Source organism: Arachis duranensis, chromosome 10, assembly GCF_000817695.3.
Source record: "Arachis duranensis cultivar V14167 chromosome 10, aradu.V14167.gnm2.J7QH, whole genome shotgun sequence".
NCBI lineage: Eukaryota > Viridiplantae > Streptophyta > Magnoliopsida > Fabales > Fabaceae > Arachis > Arachis duranensis.
The window spans coordinates 70,169,195-70,194,160 of record NC_029781.3 but is presented as its reverse complement, the minus strand read 5'-3'; positions in this window follow the sequence as shown (position 1 = coordinate 70,194,160).

The following is a 24,966-nucleotide window of genomic DNA, read 5'->3' as shown; positions in this document are numbered from 1 at the left end:
ACATTACCAACCTCTGCAGAAAGCTCAATCACTTGTTGAGAAATGATACTTCCATGAACGTCAAATATTAACAATCCAAACGACGTATGCGCAAAAGAATCGGACACTCATACTCAAACACAACCCTTTTGTCACTGTTCCTTTTGTGACAATTAGGATACATACTCACAAACATATACTCACACTTATACATTCTTACTAAACTTATTAAAAGAATGGAGAAGGAGTGAAGATTTTGTGAAGAAGACTACTACTTGCATCTCCTTATATAATTGAGTGAAACTTGTCGTTTTATCTCATTTACACATAAAACGAGATAATTATTTGCATATTTTGTTTATATTGTGACTAAGTTTATTATTTTCTTATCTTATTTACAGTATAAATGATATATGCCTAAACTCAATCTTCTTACATATTTTATATATACTGTAAAATGAGATATATGCCTATAGTTAATTTGGTTATACTATAAACGAGATAAGTAATAGAACAAAAAATAAATTGTTGCCAAATTACCTAAAAATGTACATAAAATATTTAAATTATTTATTTAAAAAAATCCAATGATATACTTATTCTATGTAAATCTAATCTTCTAAGAGTTCTGATTAGTTGATAGCTTACATTAAAAAATAAATAAACAATAATATAATTAAAATATAAACTACTAACTAAATTGATTTAAAAAAATTAGAAAATTTAAAAATTAAATTTTGACTCAATTTTTTGGACACTTTTTAAATGGGTATCTAATTTTCTTTTAATAAAAATTTAAATCAAATTTACACATGATTTGTTACTTATAAGAAAATGATATTCTTTTTTTATTTTTATCATGTTTTTAAAATTTTTAATGACTTATTTATTTTGTTGTTATTTTTTAAAGTTATTTTTGTCAATAATATAAATTTTTGAGTATTATTTTAGTTGTTTATCCAGAAAGAAATTAATTTGAGCTAAAACATGTTTTAGGATTATAATAATAAAAATTTAGTCAAATATTTTTTTTATGGTGTTCTTAAGAAATATATGTTAGCTAGAACTGTAATAATAACAATAATAATAATAATAATAATAATAATAATAATTTGTTTTAAAAAATAGTAGAAACAAGTGTAACACAGTGCTTTGTCCTTGCTTTTAAAAAATGTTTGTGTGACATTGATCACAAATTTATTGAAACTTGAGAGCCTATGAAAGTATTTAAAATTTAAAATTTAATATTTAAAATATATTATTTAAATTTAGAATTTAAGATAAAAGACAGCTACGGCCAACGGGGGTCAGTTGATGATGGCCATGGTCAATTGATGGTGGCCAGAGGCGATGGCCAACGATGGTGGTAGGTGGTTGGTGGTGGAAGATTAAATTATGGGGTTAAAAAGACAGACAAAAAAAAGAAAAAAGAAAAAAATGAATTTATTTGCAAGTTCAATATTTGTTGTTTACACATTAATTGGATAAATATTTTTAATCATTTAAGACATTTACTGTTATCTTTTGCTTAGCATTTAAATACGAAAATAGATCTTCTCAATTTTTTTAATATTTGAGAAAATAAAGTGTAATTTTTTACTTTTAATTTTATAACTGAGACTAAAAATAAATATAAAAGAGAAAAAGTAATAAAGGATTAGATTAAATAATTGACACCACCCAATTTTTTTTCCACAAAAATCGATCCACTCTCTTCAAATGCAGCATCATGTCTTTTTATCTTTTGCTCTGCAACTAAAATTGTCGATGCTTTTTTTTTTCACGAATCATTTTGGATACGACATTTATTAACACTTGTCTGATATACGTGTCTTTTGTATTCAATTGTATTTTAATAAAAAATAATTTTGTTAGACACGTTTAAACATATCTAAATACTATTATGTGTTAGCATGTCCAATTTTATTCTTAATATATATTTATAAAATATATTTAAAAGTAATATATATTATTAATTATTAAAATAAAAATATTTTAAATACTGTATATAATTAAAAGATATATTAAAAATAATTAAAAAATAAATTTATATTTTAATATCAACAAAATATCAAAATACTACTACTATATCTCTTATAAAAAGTTAAAATTTATATATTTATATATTTTGTATCGTATCGTGTATTCGCATCCATGTCAATTTTCATACATAGGTCATAGCATTTGAGTAATGCCTGGCATAACACGAAACTTGCTAGTTGCTATCAATGTAAAGAAGGATCGGAGTACGTTTTTGTATTTAGATTTTCAATTCTACAAGCAAAAACCAAAAAAGGTTCCCAGTGATTGGTAAGTGAGAAGTTGGTGGAAAATTGATATTTTTGTATCATCAGTTTAATAATACGAAAATCTAGAGCCGTTTCAAGTTAGTTTAAGAAAAAATAGTGTTATTTCAAACCTCCAAAAATTAATTAATGTTAATATTTTGAGAACCAAGATACTATAATTATTTTTTTGAGGACTAAATTTTATCACAAATATAAGCATTTGATTAGTTAACAGTACTATTATTATTATGCACATCAATTCAACTCGGGGAAAATGAGTATTCTCTTTTTCAAATCAACCATTTTTTCTGTCACCATTTTCTTTTACTCAATGTTCTTACCCAATTATAGAAGAAATAGTCTCTTAAAAATTAAATATAAATTCTTTCCGTTTTTAAGATCATATTACAACAAGTCACACACACAAAATACTAAAAGGGATTCACATCTACAACTGAACTTACCCAGCTCTTAAAATTTTATAAAGGAATGATCATATATACTTTTTAATTTATTTTACTTTGTCATTTAAGCATATTTTAAATTTTAAATAATATTAAATAATTAATTATTAATTTAATTCATTACAAAATTAATATATTTTATTTTTTAAAAATATTTTTTATTTGTGCACAAAAAAGGTTTATTTTTAATCTATTTCTGAAAAATTTCCCGCAAGATGTGCCAAAGTAACAACTGGTTCCGCCATACATACGCCGAGAAAGACAAGGTAACACCATTTTTCCAGTGCAAAACTGTAGAGAACTAATTGAGATTTTAGATATTTTTGGTGTGTCTAAAGTTGGACTTTTCTTTTATTTATTTATAAGAAAGGGTTGGGTTTTCAAATGGATGAGATGTGTGTTGTAGAAACCAGAAAGCAAGATGATTATTGGGCTTTTATGTGTTGAGCTATATCCATAATTTGATTTAGACTGATTTGGTGATATCTAAAAGATTGTGCCGTATTTAGACTGTGAGACACACCAAAACAAAAAAAAGGCTGTTTGGCCAAAAAGCCAAGAAAAACCAATTGCTCTCAAACCGGAGAGTGCTTTTCTCTATAATGGAGAGTACCTGAGCTAGCACGAAGTGCTGCAAGAGAGATCACAAAAATACTAATCACAACAAACACATCAAACAATTCATACATTCTAACACAAAAACAAGATTGCTAAACACAACTTTTCAGACTCAAAACCTATAAAGACCACTACAAAAACTCAATACAAGCATCCAGGACAGCATAGGAAAGAGACCAATGCCAAACTTCAGCAAACTGCAACATCATGACAACTATATGGAAAAAATCTATAGAAGAAAAAATGTAAATTTCAAACAGGAGGAACAACCTGCATTTGACTCAAGTTACCTCAACCTAATAGAAAAGATTATCTCTGACAAAGAAATCAGTTTTAGAACGTGTAAAAATGCACTAATGAAAATTTGGACAACCCTAATGGAATATCCATCTCAGAAGTTAGAAGGAATAAGGTTTTGGTGAATTTTAGCAACACAAGACGGGGGTTGTAGGTTATCAAAAGAGGGCCATGGAGCATAAGAGGTAACTTGATAAATTTTTAACTATGGTCTCAAAATAAATCTATTTATGTAGAACATAACTTCACAGAATTCTGGGTACAAATTTATGGTGTTCTCTTGCAGTAAAACATCAAGATTGATAAGAAAAAAGATGGGTATTATGGTAGAAGTTGAAAATCCAGTGAGGAATAAAGTGATAGTAAGTACGGGTATTGTTGGGTTTTTTCTCTCCTTTGTGAGGCCCAAATCCAACATTTTGGGTGTGTATTCTTGCACCCTAGTGTCACAATCCTAATTCAGTTTTTTGAGGTTTTTTGAGAGAAAGAGAATAGCCACCAAAAGAGAGAAAGAAGGGAGAAAACAGAATTTCCGTTTTTACCCAAAGCAGCAAATTTCAAATGGCAGTTTCTCAATTGTTCACCGTTGGATCGACTTGAAATTTAAACTGCATGTTCCTATCATTTTGTTCTTCATTCTGGTCGGTGAAGATGTTGATTGGAGATTTTCAGTAAGAGAAATTGGTTTCGCAAGAGAGAAATTAGGTTTCCCATTTTTACACAGAGCAGTAATCTTGGAACGGCATTTTCTCATTATTTCACCGTTGGATCAACGTGAAATTTGAACTGTAGATTCTTCACATTTTTTTTTTATTCTGATCGGTGAAGATTTTAATTGGAGGTCTACAGAGGGAGAAATTGGCTTTGACATTAGCTCTGTTTTTTAGGTATATTTTATCTTCTTGCCTCTTATTTGTGAGCTTTGGTGCTTTGATGTTTTGGCTGGTTATATGCACGTTTTTGTGCTTTGTTTGAGACTCTCTTATACCTCATTTGATTATAGTGAAGCTATTTCATTGGTCTGGACGACCCGTGATTTTTACCTCTCACGTTGAGGGGGTTTTCCACGTTAAAATCTCAATGTGTTATTGTTATTGCTTTACTTGCTATATTTGCTTGTTATAGTTGCTGCCATATTGTGTTGTGAGTGCTTTCATATTGTTCTTGTGTTGGACATTTGTGAGTACTTTTCTTCATGGTGATTTAGATAAGGAGATCTACATGGAGCAACTGGAGGGCTTTGTTGTTAAAGGAAAGGAAGATTTTGTGTGCAAGCTTAAGAAGAGTCTTTATGGGTTGAAGCAAGCTCCAAGACAGTGGTACAAGAAGTTTGAATCTGTTATGTGGGAGCATGGTTATTGTAAGACAACTTTAGATCATTGTGTATTTGTGCAAAAATTTTCCGATGATGATTTTATCATTCTTTTGCTTTATGTGGATGATATTTTGATTGTGGGCAAGAATGCTTTGAGGATTAATGAGTTGAAGAAACAGTTGAGCAGGTTCTTTGCTATGAAGGACTTGGGTCCTGCCAAACAGATTTTGGGCATGACTATTAATCGTTATAGAGATTCCATGAAGCTTTATTTGTCACAGGAGAAGTACATAAAGAAGGTGCTTCAAAGATTTGGCATGAATGATGCCAAATGTGTTGCTAGTTCTTTTGCTCCTCATTTTAAGTTGAGTACCAAGCAGTGTCCAACCACTGATGAGGAGAAATAAGCAATGGATGAAATTCTTTATGCCTCAGCTGTTGGAAGCTTGATGTATGTTATAGTGTGTACTAGACCAGACATTGCTCATGCGGTTGGTACAGTGAGTTGTTTTCTCTCTAATCCTGGTAAAGAACATTGGAATGCTGTTAAATGGATTATGAGATATCTCAAAGGTACAACTAACTTGAGTTTGAGTTTTGGTGGTGAGAAATCTTTGCTAGTTGGCTTTACTGATGCAGACATGGCAGGAGATATTGATTCTCGAAAGTCTACTTCAAGTTGTTTGGTCAAGTTTGCAGGGGGAGCTATTTCATGGCAGTCAAGGTTACAAAAGTGTGTTGCACTTTCTACCACAGAGGCAGAGTTTATTGCAGCAACTGAAGCATGTAAAGAGTTGTTGTGGATGAAGAAGTTTCTTGCAGCACTTGGTTTCAAGCAAGACCGTTATGTGTTGTTGTGTGATAGCCAAAGTGCTATTCATCTTGCCAAGAATTCTACTTTTCATCCAAGATCTAAACATATTGATGTTAGTTATCACTAGATACGGGATGTGTTAGATTCCAAATTGTTGGAACTTGAGAAAGTTCACACTGATGACAATGGTGCTGATATGATGACAAAAGCATTGTCAAGAGAAAAGTTTGAAACATGTTGCTTGATCGCCAGAATGGCGAGGGCCTCCACCTAGTCGAGAAGGGGGAGATTTGTTAGGTTTTTTCTCTCCTTTGTGAGGCCCAAACCCAATATTTTGGGGGTGTATTCTTGCACCCTAGTGTCACAATCCTAATTCAGTTTTTTGAAGTTTTTTGAGAGAAAGAGAGTAGCCACCAAAAGAGAGAAAAAAGGGAGAAAACAGAATTTCCTTTTTTACCCAAAGCAGCAAATTTCAAATGGCAGTTTCTCAATTATTCACCGTTGGATCAGCTTGAAATTTAAAATGCATGTTCCTATCATCTTGTTCTTCATTCTGGTCGGTGGAGATGTTGATTGGAGGTTTGCAGTAGGAGAAATTGGTTTCGCAAGAGAGAAATTAGGTTTCCTATTTTTACACAGAGCAGTAAAAATTGGTTTCTCATTATTTCACCGTTGGATTAACATGAAATTTGAACTGTAGATTCTTCACATCTTGTTCTTCATTCTGAATGGTGGAGATTTTAATTGGAGATTTACAAAGGGAGAAATTGGCTTCGACATTAGCTTTATTTTTTGGGTATATTTTATCTTCTTGCTTCTTATTTGTGAGCTTTGGTGTTTTGATGTTTTGGCTGGTTATATGTACGTTTTTGTGCTTTGTTTGAGACTCTCTTGTATCTCATTTGATTATAGTGGAGTTATTTCATTGGTCTGGACGATTCGTGATTTTTACCTCTCACTTTGAGGGGGTTTTCCATGTTAAAATCTCGATGTGTTCTTGTTATTGCTTTACTTGCTATATTTGCTTGTTATAGTTGCTGCCATATTGTGTTGTGAATACTTCCATATTGTTCTTGTGTTGGACATTTGTGTCTTTTCCGCTGCTAGGCTCTTTCAGGTATTCAAAACTAATTCAAACTGAATAAAACTGGCAAACCGAAAATCGACAAATAAAAAAAAAACAAAAAAATAAAAGAATTTTTGGAGTTTTTTTTATCAGTTTGGTTTATTTTTCGGTTTTAATAGAAAAAACTTGAAAACACACAACACATCTTCTCTTTTACACTCGTTCATCATTGTCACCGCACACAGCATATCCACACATAGAGAGTGACTGAGTGAACCCCTCTCCTCCCCCCGCGCCTTCCGTCTCCGACAATTGCAGCATTGATAAACTCCATTTATCATTTTAAATTGTGTTAAAAATATGGAATTTATCAAATAACTTGCACAATTTTGACTTAATTAATTGAGTTTTTCGAATCTTATTTTTAATAAAACTGTGTGTGAAAAAATATACATTTTATTTTCCTAATTATTAATTTATTAATCTTTTTTATGTTATTTGATGTCGTGATAAAATTTCTAAAAGTATTTCAGGATTAAAGTTTATCAACGGCCTCAAAAGATCGAAAAAAATAGAACGAAAAAGCAAACTCAAAAAGCAATTTGAAAGAGAAGCTATCTGATAGCTCGTTTAAATGAGATTTTCTTGTCCAAGCAGAAACTCACTTAAACAAAATTTTCTAGCCTAAACAAGAATCTAGCCTGCGCTAGCTTTTCTCACATTCATGAGGTTGGATCACATCCCTTAATTAATAAAGCACATGTATTCACATTTTGGGCTTCCCAAGAGCCCTCAGTAGTTGTGGGAGATGATATTTTTGAAGCAAAAAAACTTAGAGTTTTTTAGGGAGTTTTTTAGGTCATAGTTGGTTTAATAGTAGTTTTTCATTTATAATTTTTTATTATACTACTCTTGTTTCTTAGAATTTCTTGTTACTTCTTCTAATTTACTATTTAGTTTGTGAACTCTAGTTGAATTCTCATTTTTTTTAATGAATTTGATATTTTATGTTTTATTATTGCTTAATTGAGGTGTTATTATTATTTTTTTTAATTGTGTAGTTATTTTATTTACTACTTCTTGTAATTTATAAAATTTTATGTTTATGCACTCTAGGTGTTTAATAAAATGTTTGACTTAGTTATAGAGTAGATTATCTCTTTCTTGGCTTGGGATTGAAAAATTAGATGACCTTGAATCATTAATATCCGAGTTAATTGATAATTTATAGATATTAATTAATTTTATTTTCACTAATACTAATTTTTTATTAATTCAATTTGTAAGTTGGTTAGGACTTGTGAATTATAATTAATTAAGCCTAATTGACTTTTTCAATTTGTAGAAGTTGACAAATAGGATTTATTCTTTGTAATTATTATATTGAATTAGTGACAAGGATAGTGATCTTTACTCCTCAACCCTTACCAAGGTCTTTTTAGCAATTGAATTTACTTTCTTTTCCTAGTTCATTCTCTTAATTACTTCTAATATAATTCTTTTTAACTTTTACTCATTATTTGCTCTTTTAATTTTTTGCTATTTAAATTTTTGTTAACTACTATCAAACCCCCAATTTTCTATAGCTGAATGCTTTCCATTGTGATTTCTAAAGAGAACAACTCGGGATTTAACTCCTGGTTATTATTTTGGACTTTGAGACATTTTTACTAAATTTTAAAGAGTGTTAAATTCCAGAGGTACAATGAATATTGAGTTTTAAATTTGTAAACTTTCTAAATTGGACTTTAGCACTCGTCAAGAGCCCTTCGTTGAATCCATTTGTCATCGTTGAAGCCGTGTGTCGTCCATCCAGCCTCATTTGTCTTCAATGTTGAAGTCGTGTGCCATCCGTTAGTCTCTTCGTCTCCATCGTTGAAGCCATGCCATCCCCCGTCTTTGGTTTTTGGTTCGTTGCTGTCGTCATCTCACCGTATTGCATCTCCATCATTTTCTGTAATAGAGCCTAAGCCTTAGGGTTGTTTTAATTTTTTTTCTGATTCTATTTTTCTTAATTATGTTTTAGTCTTCTTGTTGATTTTGATTTGTAATGAATACTTGCATTGGTTGGGTTGTTCTTGATTCTATGATTGGGTTGTTGATTCTAATTTTATTTTTTAATTCTGAATTTTTTTGTTATGTTTCTAATTTATGAAATTTTGATTTAAGGTTTATTTTGATTTATTTTATTTGATTTATGATTTTTAATTTTATTTTTTATTCTGGTATACAAGTTTAGAGTTGTTGATTTTGTTTTTTTTATAATTCTAGTTGAGGGTTGTTGGGTTTTTATTCTCTGTTCTGATTTTATTTATTTGAACTGAGGTAATTTCCAAGATGCACTAGCTAAAAAGATTCTACAGTAGAACTAGCTTGAGTCGCTCAGACTTAGATTAGTAAATGAAATGAGAGAACCTGAAAAGCTAATGTTTAGAGCAAGGTTGCGAGAACCGGACCGGTCAATAAACCGGTGAGGTCACTGGTTCAATGGTTCACTGGTTCGACCGGAGTTCAACCGGGGTTCAACCGGTTTAATTAAATATTAAATAAAATTATTAAACTTAATAAAATTCAATAATGTATAACTTAATAAAATTTAATATTTTACATAATAAATTATCCATTACTTAAGATTAGAGGTTCACAAACAACTTCAAACATCAAAGTTTATAACTAAACAAAAAATAAAACGTACATAATGACAAACCCATAGTGTTCTACATTCAAAAGATACAATTACTAGCAAGTTTTCAACTAATCAAAGGTGCAACTCATCGAAAAGCATAATTTTGACAGTCACAGAAATCAAAAAAATTTTGAATGAGCTGCATAATTTCAAATCGAAAAGCATCAGATCGGCAGATCCAAATCAAACATCAAAGGCAAGAAGCAATAAAAACAAAATGGCAAAAAAATAGAAGCAAACAATGGATGAATCATGAATTACCCCTATACTCGTCACTGAAGCAAACAGAAGCAACAAAACCCTATTTAAAATAGATTCATGAAGCAGTAAACAGAAGCAGCAAAAAGTACAAATATTCTCAAAGCCACAGAAATTTTGAGATACCATTCAATACATTATTATAAAAATTGTCAAGCTAATAGATAACAATCTAACAACTATTGGCTATTGATTACAAACACACACAGTAACAAGAAACAACTCTATAAATAAGCACACATAAACACACAGGGAAAAGAAGGATGAGAAATTCCCCAACTGCCTTCAACGCCCCAGCCTCAATTTTCTTGCAATGATCACCATTCAATCCCAAGTCACCAATAAACGCATCATAATAGAAAGCCAAAAACAGATTGAAGATTCATGAAGCAGCAAACAGAAGCAGCAAAAACAGATTGAAGATTCATGAAGCAGCAAAAATAGAGGAACTAGGAAGCATGTTCAAACAGAACAGGCGAGCTCAGAATTCAGTAGGAACTAGGAAGCATGTTCAAAATCAAGAAGACAAGAAAATCAATCTTACCAGCGAATGAGAGGCGGGCTCGGCGAGCTGGTCGAGGTTCGGCGACGAGGAGGCGGCCTCAACGCGGTGGTGGTCGCGGCTGCTGTGCAGTGGTTTCGGTGGCTAATGACGAGCGCTGCTGGGTGGCGAGTGGCGACTGAGGAGCGCTGCTGGGTGGCAACTTAGGAGCGCTCTGGAATCTGGTCTCTGGAGCTTGGTGGGCGGTGGCGCTGCTGGCCTTGGTGAATGGTGGGTGAGGGGGGAAGAAAGGGGAGGCTGGGTGCTGGGAGCTTGGGTGTTGTGTTGCTGAGTGTCGAGTGATTAGTGATTAGCAGATTAGGGTTAGGTTCCGCCATTTTCTTTTTTTTTTTAAAAAAATAGCTAAAACGATGTCGTTTTGCTTTTGAATTTCCAAACCACTGAACCGCCAAAAAATCGGACGGTTCTTCCGGTTCACCAGTTAATCGCCGGTTTGACCGGTTTTTTAACCGGTTCTTTGCCATTCGATTTTTGAGGTTACCCGGACCGGCTAGGTAACCGGTTTCCGGTTTTTCAGGTTGAACCGGCCAGTGCGGTCCGGTTTTCAGAACCATGGTTTAGAGATATATCAAAGCTAGAGAATCTCACATTATGTAATTATACAGAAAACTAGAAAATGGTCTTGGCATGAATCAAAATTTTGTTAGAAAATGGAAAAAGCATGCTTTGTAACCTAGGTAGCTTTCCAAAACTTCTAGTGCTAAGATTTTGGAATTGAAAAAATATGGAAGAATGGAATGTGAAAGAAGGAACAATCTAGCCTCAAGGAATTTGAAGCACGGTCATGTAACAAATTGATTAATTGAAATTGAAAAATTTTTTCATTGATTTTTGAATTGGATAATAATATAAATATTGTTAATTCAATGTTGATGTAGGAAATACGAGAAGGTGAAAGAAGAAGAATTTGTGAAATTGGTGCTAGGCATAAATTTTTTTAATTAGTTTAAAAACCAACAAAACCGAACCAAATCAAACTGAATATTTTATGTATAGTTAGTTCGGATGACTCTTTCTTTAAAAATCGAACCAAACCGTGTAAAATCCGGTTAATTAATGGCTAATTAACTCACAAATAAGAATTTATTCTAGAAATACAAAAAAGTGATTTTTATGGCTAAATATGATAGAGGGGGTTGAGACGAAAATTTCGGTACCAATTTTGTAGAAATCGGACCAAAATTGGACCAAACGGACCAAACCAGGCCAACCGGACCCAAAATGGGCCCTTGGCCCAACATAACTAAACCCTAAAACACTCATTTAAGCACTCTCTCTCCTCTCATAACACTTTTACATGCTGAAAATGGAGGCCATGGGGGGAAGAGCACTCTTTCAAGTTCTTTCTCTCATTTGATCTTCAAACCACCGTAACTTTTGATCTAGAGCTCCAATTGACGTACCGTTTACGGCCACGCGTTCACCGCGGAGAGCTCTACAAAACCCATACAATTAATCTTGAGGTAAGTCACAGTTTGCTCGTTGAATTTCCATATTTGATTTCGAGTTTCATGAGATAAAATATTGAGGTTTTGAGCTCCCTTGTGTTATAGGATCACAATAGCTTGAGGGGAAGGTTTGTTCTAGCTCCCTTGGTCCTTGGGTGAGGTAAGGTATCTCAAACCCTAGTGAAAATATTGAATTTGTGGTTGTGGGTATTGAGCTATTGTATGTTGGTATGATGATTGTAGCTTAGGTTGTGTATATGTGAGTATTGGAGCTTGATTGAGACCTTGAAAAGCTTGAAAAGGGATTTTGGTGGTAAAAATCTATTCTTGGAGGTGTTGAGGCCTTGAGGGCTTGTGGACAAGTGATTTGGAAGTGCTCCGATTGAGATTGGGAAATCAGCTAAGGTATGGTCTCGATTTCTCGTATCTAAAATGTAATGTGGTAGGAAATACTTAGACTAGAGGCCCTAAGATAGGCATTGAATTGTTGATGTTGTTGAATGGTTGAGATATATGATGTGGTCATATATGTGATTATGATTATTGTTGCCTTGATGGTATGATGTATGGGAAATATGCATGTTGTGATATATGCTTGATGAATGATTGAGGTTAAATTGTGGTGGAACCATGCTGATGGTGAGTGTGACATTGTTTATGAACAAAGATGGTTGATTGGAAATGTTATTATTGGAAATTGAGATTAGGGAGGAGGTATGACATGTTATTACGTTTGTATTCTAGCCATTTGTTTGAGAAGTGTTAAAATGGTTGGATGGTGGTTTTGGGAATTATGGTAAAGTGTTAAAGTGTGAGTTGAGGAGGCTTGATGTTGTTTTTGGTATATTTTGATTGATTTCAAAAAGGGATGAAATTGGCATGTTTTGGTTGATTTTGAAAAGGGTTGAAAATTGCTTGTTTTGAAAATGGCACTTTGTGGTTTTGTATGAAAATATGGATTTTGGGCATACTTTGATGGAACATAACTTGAACTCCGGATTCCCGTTTTGTGCCAAATTTGTTTAGAAATGAAATTGGATCCGGGATGTTCATGCCGTTCAAAGAACGGGAAAAAAATGTTTTGAAATGAAGAAGTTATGTCCGTTGGAAGATTGGGGGTTTAATCTGTGGAATCTTCAGCTTTCAACATAGAAAAATTTTAAGCAGAATACCCACCTACGCGTAGGCGTGCTTGACGCGTACATGTCATTTTTCAAGAAGGCACCATCCACGCGTGCGCGTAGTGTGCGCGTGCGCTTCGATGTGATGCACCCAATATCCAGCCATTCTTCCTGAGAGTTGTGCATGAGTTGTGCCAATTTTGTGCATGGGGGCACAAACGTACCCACGCATACGCGTGGCTGGCGCGTACACGTCGATTGGATGTTTTTCAATCCACGCGTCCACGTGAATGACGCATACGCGTCGATGAATTGTAAGGCCATCCACTCGTGCGCGTGGCCCTGTTTTCATCCCAAAGTTAATTTTTGAGTTTTAAAAGCCAAATTTCATACTTTTAAGCCTCCGATCTCACCACTTATGTCTTAAATCATTATGATATGCCTAGCAATGATAAAAGGAGCTAGGGTACGTGGTAACTTGTGAGTGAAGCAAGGGAAAAATAGATGATCAATGAGGATCAAAAGATGATTATATGAGATGTGAAGGATGGCGGTGAAAGTGCTTATTATGCCATGGGCTGAAGGGCTGTAATTGTTAATGAATTGGCTATTTATGGATTTAACCGTGAGCCGGATGACTGGATTATTGCCGTGTTATGGTGGAGCTATGATTATGGCTGAGTATAAACGCATATATGCTGTTGAATGAAATGTGAATGTTGCACTTTCACTATCTGATACACGAGTTTTCCTGGGAGAAAGTAGTGGCTAGCCACCACGTGCTCCAGGTGGAGACCCAAGACTCTGTTGACCCTATGTCGTAAGGGTGGCCGGGCACTGTAAAAGCCCCGGATGAGCTTGCCACTGTGAATATACACCAGTGAGGGTGTTGGATATGGATCATGATTATGATCAAGTTTATATTGAGTGTAACTCGAGTTAGGGATGCATGACAGAGGGACAGTCCAAGGTTAGCTACCAGGACTTGTCGGGTTGGCTATATAATCGACAGATGATATCATCAGCCACTAGGGACAGGCATACATCATATGCATACTATGTGAATTGTTTGAGATTGCCTATTTGACTGCATATTACTTGCTATTTGTCTAAATGCCTTATCTGTTCCTACTTGTATATCTCTTGTCTGAAATAACTGTGTTTGCCATTTTATACTCTTGCTGGTGGTTGGGAGGTCTGAAAGAATTGGAAAGGGAAGTATTAGTTAGACTGAAGAATCTTTAGTCAGTTGCCATTTATGGTTTAGCTTGTTTATAAGCTTTGATTTTACCTGAAGGAAGTTCTAGGATTGCCTTCGGCTTTCCTCTAATATTACATGTTATATATGTGGGAACTGTTACCATGCTGGGAACCTCTGGTTCTCACCCATGCGGATTTTGTGGTCTTCAGATGCAGGACGTGAGGCTTCTCGCTGAAGTGTGCTGGAGACTTCTGGATTAGCGAAGATCCTTTGTTCTTGGGACTCTATTTTTGGTTTATATGTTCTGCTTAGATACTTTTATCCCCACTGAATAATACAAACTGTGATGACTCCTCTTAGAGGGGATTTTGCAGAATATGTTTTGTATTTATGTTCCTTTGGGGTTTTCTATTTTATTTATATGTATATATTGTTATGCTCGGACCGGTTATCTTTGCAACCGGATTTTGAGTTTTGATATTTCTGTTTTTGACACTCTTTTGTGTATACATGACCTCGCGTTAGTTTGTCCTCTATTCGTGATGTTATCGATCGGAATGTTGCATTTTTTGAGTTACGATTTTTGTTTACCCCTTTTTCTTCAAAGGCTCCTAGTTATAATCGTTATTCATACTACTATACATACTAAATTTTTATTTTAGAGGTTGTAATACCTTACCATCTCTGAATTATGACTTAAGCATAAGACTCTGTATGGTAGGGTGTTACATTATGGTATCAGAGCAGTTCATTCCTGTAGAGCCTGAGGGACGGACTGACTATGCTTCTATGCATTCTCTGTGTGTGTGTTATGTGCTATTAGTATATCTACTTGATATAACTGGCATAAACGTTCATGAGCATGCATTTGGGACTTTAAAGCACTAAACTTCTGATATTGAGACTGATCAACTTAATATCGATTGTTTGGTGTGTATAGGAACCAGATGGCGTCTCGTGGACGCGGTAGAGGCCGTGGGAGAGGTCATACGAATGCTCGTGTGCTGGAGATTAACCCTAATAACCCGATAAACTTTATGATGGCGTTGGAGAATATGGCTGCTGCTATGCAAGCCACTACTGAGACTCTTGGGCAATAGATGAACAACCATGGCAATGACGAAGGTGGAGTTCAGGGCCCGATGACACTGGCAAACATTTTGAAGGTTAATCCACCCAAGTTCAAGGGAACTACTAGCCCGACTGAAGCCGATACCTGGTTTCAGGCTATGGAGCGAGCACTGCAAGTGTAGGTGGTACCTGAAGGGCAGCGTGTTGAGTTTGCTACCTATATGCTCACTGGGGAAGCATCGCATTGGTGGCAAGGAGTCCGACGTCTCCTACAGCAGGGTGTTGACTATATCACCTGGGATGTCTTTCAGGAGGAGTTCTATAAGAAGTACTTTTCGACTTCTGCTAGGACAACTAAGGAACTTGAGTTACTACAGCTGAAGCAGGGTACTATGTCCATATCTGATTATACTGACAAGTTTGAGGAGCTGTTCAGGTTCTCCCGTATGTGTCAAGGGACTCTAGTGGAATATGAGGAATGAAAGTGTATTAAGTACGAAGGAGGACTCCGGAGTGATATTTTCAATTCAGTGGGACCAATGGAGATTAGGACTTTCTCCGAGTTGGTGAACAAGTGTAGGGTTACTGAAGAGTGTGTGAAGAAGGCAGCCGCTGAGAGAGGAAGTCACAAAGGATTATTGACGTTAAGATTTTTGCTAGTAAAGAATTTTATAAAAATAGTTGCGTTGTAGATATAGTTTCTAAACTAACAAAAATTCCTGCAGGGAGGTGTGTTCTTATTATTGGTTATGAAAAAGTGTGTTTTGGGGTTTTGGATTAAGGTAAAAGGTTAGTTGAATGACAAGTAAAATAAAATAATAATAGCTATAAAATACACCTTTGGTAAGGTATAAGAACTGGAAGTCCTATCCTAGTTATCCTTATCAATTGTGATGAGCATTGGATTTTTCTCCACTTTGTTAACCTCTAACTATGAAGGTAAGTTAAGTGGATAAATTAATTTTGATTCCTTAGGTCCTAGTCTTTCCTTGGGAAAAGTCAGAGTTATTAGAACTTGAATTAATGAAATGAAGAAATCCAATTTCCAATCAACAATGGGTTTGATAACTCAAGAGTCACCAATTATTTAACCAAAGCCAAAAAAGGAAACTATCTAAATTAAATAAAAAGCATTCATAAATAAAACAATCATAAACTGAAATATCTCAAATAACATTAATTAAGAAAATCAATCTAAACATGGAACATTGAAAATAAATAAATACAAAGAACATTGAACCTAGGATTGAGAGTCACTCCTAAAACTAAGAGAAGTCCTAAATCCTAATCCTAAGAGAGAGGAGAGAACTTCTCTCACTAAAAACTACATCTAAAACTAAAATTATGAATTATCAGAGCATGATCATGAATGGATGCATTCCCCCACTTTATAGCCTCTAATTTGTATTCTTTGGGCCGAAAACTGGGTCAGAAACAGCCCAGAAGTCACTTCCAGTGCTTTTTGCTCCGTACAGGTCACGGCCAAGTGACGCGGAGGCGTCGCCCACGCGGCCGTGCGGGTTGAAGTTCGCAGATGCGACGTGTCCGCGTGAATCACACGTTCGCATTGCCTAGCGTTAGGGAAACTATAACATATTATATATCAAATCGAAGCCCTGGACGTTAGTTTTCCAACGCAACTAAAACCGCGTCATTTGGACCTCTATAGCTAAAGTTATAGCCATTTGAGTGCGAAGAGGTCAGGTTGGACAGCTTAGCAGTTTCTCCAACTTATTGTATTCCTTCCATTTTTGCATTCTTCCTTTCCATCCTCTGAACCATTCCTGCCCTGTAATCCCTGAAATCACTTAACACACATATCAAGGCACCTAATGGTAATAAGAGAGGATTAAACATAGGGAACTTAAGGCCAAAGAAGCATGTTTTCAATCAAAGCACATAATTAGGAAGACAAATGTAAAACCATGCAAATAGTATGAATAAGTGGGTAAAGAGTTGATAAAATCCACTCAATTGAGCACAAGATAAACCATGAAATAGTGATTTATCAACCTCCCCACACTTAAATATTAGCATGTCCTCATGCTAAGCTCAAGAGAAGCTATAAAGATGAAGAAGAATGGTAGAAAGTATGAAATGCAATCCTATCTATACGAATGCAACTAAATGTGAAATGCTTCTACCTTTTTGGTTAAAAATAAATAAGTTCTCCAAGACAAACATAAATCAGATTTCACTAATTCAAATTATACAATAAAAGACAAGTAAACTTGTAAGAAGATAGCTCATGAAAGCAGGGAACATAGAATCAAGCATTGAACCCTCACTAGAAGTGTATATCATTCTAACCTCTCAAGTGTATAGGGTTATTCACTCTACTCTTCTCTAGTCATGCTTTCTAAACCTTGTTCTTCATCTAACCAATCAACAAATATTTAATGTACCAATGCAAACATCATGAGGTATTTTCAAGGTTGTAATGGGGCTGAGGTATTTTCACACGTGCATTGATTTTTCATTAACTTAATATTGGGGTAATTTTGTCCCCTTATTTATTTTTTTATATTATATATATATATATATTTCTTTTTTTCTTTTTCTCATTTTTTTGAATCATAAAAGCAAACATAACTTATCAATGCACATGGATTCTCTATTATTTTTCTATTTTGGTTTTTCATGAGTAGGTTCCCAAATTCCCAATATTCAAATAGATTAGAGACATGATACATTCCCTTATTAATCCATGTTCCCACAGTTTTTCCCACACTTAGTTGATGCACAATCTCTATCTTAAGCTAACCAAAGATTCAATTGGGATATTACTTTTGTTTTTCTGCTTAAGGCTAGTGATGTGGTAAAATACAGAACAAATGGGGATTAAAAGGCTCAAAGTGGCTGACAATGGTGATTTAAAGGGTAGGCTTATTTGGGATAAGTGAGCTAAAATTAAACAATGGCCTCAATCATATGTAAGCATGTAAATACACTAAATAATGGACATATAGATTGAAACAAAATATAGATTACAATCATAGAGGAGGGAACACACAATAATAAAATATTTATGGTTAAATAATGTAACCATGTAAATAAGCTCAAAATCTTACAGGTTGTGTGTTCTTTGGCTCAAAAACCATGTTCCAAATACAACTTCAAACAAATTTAACAAAAATTTTCAATTTAAATTAGTGAAATACTATAGAAATTTCTTGAAAAAGAAAATATTACTTCAACCAAGTAGTAACTAAATGCACAAAATCAAACAAACATGCAAATGCAACAATGAACAAATTAACATTGGTGTTGAGAAGGGATTAACTAACCCGCGGAGATCGGTATCGACCTCCCCACACTTAAAGATTGCACCGTCCTCAGTGCATGCTGAGATGTGCAGGTGGATGGGAGTTGTGGTTCCTCAGCTGGTGCTCTCTTTGTTCCTTTCCTTGCCGGTGGTTTGGGAGTAGCTTTCTCAGTACCCTTCTTGGTGGCCATCCTGAAAAGGGAAAAAAGAAAGTAACAAGTAAAGCTAGGGGATCCAGCAAGGAAGAGAGCAGGAAAGGTGGTAATCAATGCACAGTAAAGAAGAATGATGTTAACACATGGTCATGACTACATGTGAAAAGTCATCAATGAAAATATAGTAAGTGCATGTGATGACAGTTAAATGCAAGATGTTTATTGGCATGCTGGCAAAGGCATGAGTAGCATAGATCAAGCATTCAATGTCCAAGTTAGATTACCGGGTCTTCCAAACTAATAATATGTTTGTAAAAATAATTATATTTAAATAATAAAATAGAGAAGGAGTTATGTGAAAAGCAGGCATTTAGAGTAGTAGATTTAAAAGAAATCTAAAAATAGTGCAAAATGTCATACGGGCGTTTTCACAAACACATAGCATGCATGTTAAATAAGGTATGAAAAATATTAATTAGAACATGCAAGAACCCTTATAATAATATATAATTGTTTAAACAAATCCCAAATAATCCATAAGCAAAATATGGGAATTAATGACCCAAATAAATTTCCAACACCAATTAAAAGAAAAAAGAAGAAAAAGAAAGGAAGGAAGAAAGAAATAAGAAGGGAAAGAAAAGATTTAGATTTGGGGGAGAAAAGAGAAGATATCTTGGCTGATCTGGATAAGCTGTGCGGCGTAGGCGACGCGAACGTGTGAGTGACGTGTTCGCGCGGTTGGTGCTATCGTCAAGTGACGCGGCCGCGTGGGGCATGCGGTCACGTGAGTGACGTCGTGCTACAGGCGCGAGGGCAGCCGCGCGCTCACGCAACTTTCTGTTCAAAATCTTATTTTGCCAACAATCTGGATGACGCGGTCGCGTGGGTGACGCGATCGCGTGGATGGCCATTTTTGAAAGACGACGCGGCCGCGTGGGGCACGCGTTCGCGTGGGAGGGCTTGGGCTTCTAGCACGAGTCCAGCCCAATTCCAGCACAACTTTCGGCCATGCACCTTTTTGACGTCGATTTTCATGGCACGCGGCCGCGTGGGTGATGCGGTCGCGTGGGAGGCCAAAGTTCCACATGACGCGGTCGCGTGAGCGACGCGGTCGCATGTGGTCAAATTATGCTAAAGGCGCGCCTCCAGCCACGCTCTCGCGTGACACTCTGTTCAATTCTTTTCTTCCCAACGCACTAGTGACGCGGACGCATCAGCGACGCTACCGCGTCGCGTGTGTGTTTTTCCATTTTTTTAATGCAATATGCAGATGCAAATGCAGTGCTTAATGTGAATGCTATGCATGATTCCAGGTTCAATAAAATAAAATAAATCTAAAAAACAAACAACACTAAATAAAATTAAAATTGTAAAATGAACGATCATACCATGGTGGGTTGTCTCCCACCTAGCACTTTTAGTTAGAGTCCTTAAGTTGGACATTTGGTGAGCTCCCTGTTATGGTGGCTTATGCTTGTATTCATCCAGGAATCTCCACCAGTGTTTGTACTTCCAGTAACCTCCGGGGTCCCAAACTAGGCATGTAAAGCCCTTAAGAAGCTTCAAACAGATTCTTAGGCTCCTGGGGTGACAAATGTCAGAGCAGATTCCAGGATCCCAAATCTTGCTTTTACACCCATTTGTGTCGGGATCTGTATCTTTCCAGCTAGGTGATAAGTAATTTGAATTCTCATTGCAGCTACCAAACAGCTTCCTAGACCCATTCAGTTGAGCTTTACACCAACCTTTGCGTTTAAACTCAAAGCTTCCAACCATAATGAACCTTGCAGGACAATTCTTACCACTGGCCATCTTCCGCTTACTCTTAATGTCACAAAGAGCTCTAAGTTGACCATCCGTCTTCAGTAGCCCATATTCAAGTGGAATTAGAATGCTAAGGGATATGAATTTTACCCACTTGAATGTTGTGAAGGATGATGGCAACTTAGGGGGAGGTATTTTTAATGAAATTGCAAGCTCCACTCCCCTGTGCTCTTTTCTGATAATTACCACCTCTTTGCAAGCTTCTTCAATTTCAACCTTTTCCTCTTGATAGCTTTCTTCCAATTCAATCTCCTCTTCATTGCTTTCCAAGGGCATGGGAGGTTGTGCTTCTTCTTCTTGAATCTCCATCTCTTGATCAACCTCTTCCAAGTCTTCAACTGTGATATGCCTTGGAGGTTGTACACCCTCCTCAGCATCAATTTCAAATATCTTGGAAGGGGGTTCTATGACTGGACTTTCCTATGGAGGTTCTGCATCTCCTAAGTCTTCAACCATTTCTTCCTCTGCAATTATTATGGTTTTCTCCACTTGTTCCAATACAAAGGCATGTTCCTCATTGTCCACCGAAGTTTCTAGTGTCTTCTTCATGCTTTGCTCTTCTTTTGATTCTCCACATGCAGCCATGGGAGTACTTTGAGTGCTCAGATGTTGTGAAGCTATTAGATTTAATAACTTGCCTAAAGCGGCCGCAAAATTTTGCACAGTCTTATTCATCCTTTCTTGCCTTTGAAGAATAACACGAGGTCTGTCGTCCATTAGAGGTTGGGGTGGATATGAGGATTCATTGGTTGGGAGAGAGGGTTCATAATAGGAAGGTGGTTCATCTTGATAATGATATGAAGATGGTGAATATTGAGGTGGTGGTTCATGAGAGTAGTTGTGTTGGAAAGGTGGTGGTTCTGTGTATGGTTCATTTGGCTCATAAGGTGGTTGGTATGGTGGATACGGGTTAGGGTCATATGGAGGTGAATGGCGAAATGGGGCTTGTAAGTATGGTGGTTCAAAATTATATTAAGGAGGATGGGGTTCATAGGCATATGGTGGGTCTTGTTGGTAGTCCAAAAAGTGCTCACCATAGCCATTGCCTTGATATGCATCACAGAATGGTTGTTGATAGTCCATTGGAGGTGGTTGTTGCCATGAGGGTTGATCAAATCCTTGTGGCTCCTTCCATCTTTAATTGTTCCAACCATGGTGCATGTTGTCATTATAATCTCCTCTTCCCGCAACATAATTATAACCAGACTCATAGCCAAAGGGGTGAGAGTTCATAGTAGTAAGAGAAAATAAAAATTAATAAAAATAAAATATTTTTTTGAAAAAGATATGATTTTTGAAAAAGATAAGAAAATATTTTTGAAAAAGATAAGATAAAATTTTTGAAAAAGATATGATTTTTTTGTTTTTTTTTTGAAAAAAGATTTGAAATTTGAAATTTGATTTTGAAATAAGGTAAGATAGAATAAAAATTTTAAAATAAAAATCTGAATTTTTTTTTTGAAAAATATTTACAATAACCAATAATAAGGAACACGTTTGCAATTCCCCGGCAACGGCGCCATTTTGACTTTAAGATTTTTGCTAGTAAAGAATTTTATAAAAATAGTTGCGTTGTAGATATAGTTTCTAAACCAACAAAAATCCCTTCGTGCAAACGTTTTGGTTGTCACAAGTAACAAACCCCTCAAATTGATAACCGAGTATTTAAACCTCGGGTCGTCTTCTCAAAGAATTGCAGGGAGGTATGTTCTTATTATTAGTTATGAAAAAATGTGTTTTGGGCTTTTGGATTAAGGTAAAAGGTTAGTTGAATGACAAGTAAAATAAAATAATAATAGCTGTAAAATACACCTTTGGCAAGGTATAAGAACTGGAAGTCCTATCCTAGTTATCCTTATTAATTGTGATGAGAATTGGATTTTTCTCCCACTTTGTTAACCTCTAACTATGAAGGTAAGTTAAGTGGATGAATTAATTTTGATTCCTTAGGTCCTAGTCTTTCCTTGGGAAAAGTCAGAGTTATTGGAACTTGAATTAATGAAATGAAGAAATCCAATTTCCAATCAACAATGAGTTTGATAACTCAAGAGTCACCAATTATTTAACCAAAGCCAAAAAGGGAAACTATCTAAATTAAATAAAAAGCATTCATAAATAAAACAATCATAAACTGAAATATCTCAAATAACATTAATTAAGAAAATCAATCTAAACATGGAACATTGAAAATAAATAAATACAAAGAACATTGAACCAGGGATTGAGAGTCACTCCTAAAACTAAGAGAAGTCCTAAATCCTAATCCTAAGAGAGAGGAGAGAACCTCTCTCACTAAAAACTACATCTAAAACTAAAATTATGAATTATCAGAGCATGATCATGAATGGATGCATTCCCCCACTTTATAGCCTCTAATCTGTATTCTCTGAGCCGAAAACAGGGTCAAAAACAGCCCAGAAGTCACTTCCAGTGCTTTCTGGTCCGTACAGGTCGCGGCCAAGTGACGCGGAGGCGTCGCCCACGCGGCCGCGCGGGTTGAAGTTCGAAGATGCGACGCGTCCGTGTGAATCACGCGTTCGCGTCACCTAGCTTCAGGGAAACTATGGTATATTATATATCAAATCGAAGCCCCGGACGTTAATTTTCCAATGCAACTAGAACCGCATCGTTTGGACCTCTGTAGCTAAAGTTATAGCCGTTTGAGTGTGAAGAGGTCAGGCTGGACAGCTTAGCAGTTTCTCTAACTTATTGTATTCCTTCCATTTTTGCATTCTTCCTTTCCATCCTCTGACGCATATATCATGGCATCGAATGGTATAAAGGGAAATGAATTTTTTTGGTAATTTAAAGCCTTGGGAAGCAAGTTTCCAATTATAGAACAAAATCTGGGAAGGATTTGTAAAACCATGCAAATAGTATGAATAAGTGGGTAAAGAGTTGATAAAATCCACTCAATTGAGCACAAGATAAACCATGAAATAGTGGTTTATCAATTATTTCCACAGAACCGAGGGAAGAACCTTGCACCTAGAGGTCCACCTTTCAAGCGGGGAGGTTCCTTCAGGAAGTCCAACAACAACAACTCCCAAGGAAAGAGATTTGGGAAGCAGCCTCAGAGTGAGTGGTACACGAAATTGTGATCATCAATGGCACCATCAACATGGTATGCTCAATTGCAATCTCAACTCTTTATCATAACTTCGCACAACTGACCAGCAAGTGCACTGGGTCGTCCAAGTAATAAACCTTACGCGAGTAAGGGTCGATCCCACGGAGATTGTTGGTATGAAGCAAGCTATGGTCATCTTGTAAATCTCAGTTAGGCAGATTCAAATGGTTATGAATGATCTATGAATAAAGCATAAAATAAAGATAGAGATACTTATGTAATTCAATGGTGAGAATTTCAGATAAGCGTATGGAGATGCTTTGTCCCTTCCGTCTCTCTGCTTTCCTATTGTCTTCATCCAATCCTTCTTACTCCTTTCCATGGCAAGCTGTATGTAGGGTTTCACCATTGTCAGTGGCTACCTCCCATCCTCTCAGTGAAAATGTTCAACGCGCTCTGTCACAGCACGGCTATTCAGCTGTCGGTTCTCGATCATGTCGGAATAGAATCCAGTAATTCTTTTGTGTCTGTCACTAACGCCGCACAATCGCGAGTTTAAAGCTCGTCACAGTCATTCAATCCTTGAATCCTACTCAGAATACCACAGACAAGGTTTAGACCTTCCGGATTCTCTTGAATGCTGCCATCAATTCTAGCTTATACCACGAAGATTCTGATAAGGGATCCTAGAGATATCCACTCAATCTAAGGTAGAACGGAGGTGGTTGTCAGGCACACGTTCATAGGTGAGAATGATGATGAGTGTCACAGATCATCACATTCATCAAGTTGCGGAACAAGTGATATCTTAGAACAAGAATAAGCTGAATTGAATAGAAGAACAATAGTAATTGCATTAATACTCGAGGTATAGCAGAGCTCCACACCTTAATCTATGGTGTGTAAAAACTCCACCGTTGAAAATACATAAGAACAAGGTCTAGGCATGGCCGAATGGCCAGCCTCCCAAAGAGGGTTCAATCATAAAAACATGATCAAAAGAATCAAGTGATCAAAAGACCCAAGTGATCAAAAGATGAAAATACAATAGCAAAAGTCCTACTTATAGAGAACTAGTAGCTTAGGGTTTACAAATATGAGTAAATGACATAAAAATCCACTTTCGGGCCCACTTGGTGTGTGCTTGGGCTGAGCATTGAAGCATTTTCATGTAGAGACTCTTCTTGGAGTTAAACGCCAGCTTTTGTGCCAGTTTGGGCGTCTAACTCCCATTCTTGTGACAGTTCCGGCGTTTTACGCCAGAATTCTTAAGCTGACTTGGAACGCCTATTTGGGCCATCAAATCTCGAGCAAAGTATTGACTATTATACATTTCTGGAAAGCCTAGAATGTCTACTTTCCAACGCAGCTGAGAGCGCGCCAATTGAGCTTCTGTAGCTCCAGAAAATCCACTTCAAGTGCAGGGAGGTCAGAATCCAACAGCATCTGCAGTCCTTTTCA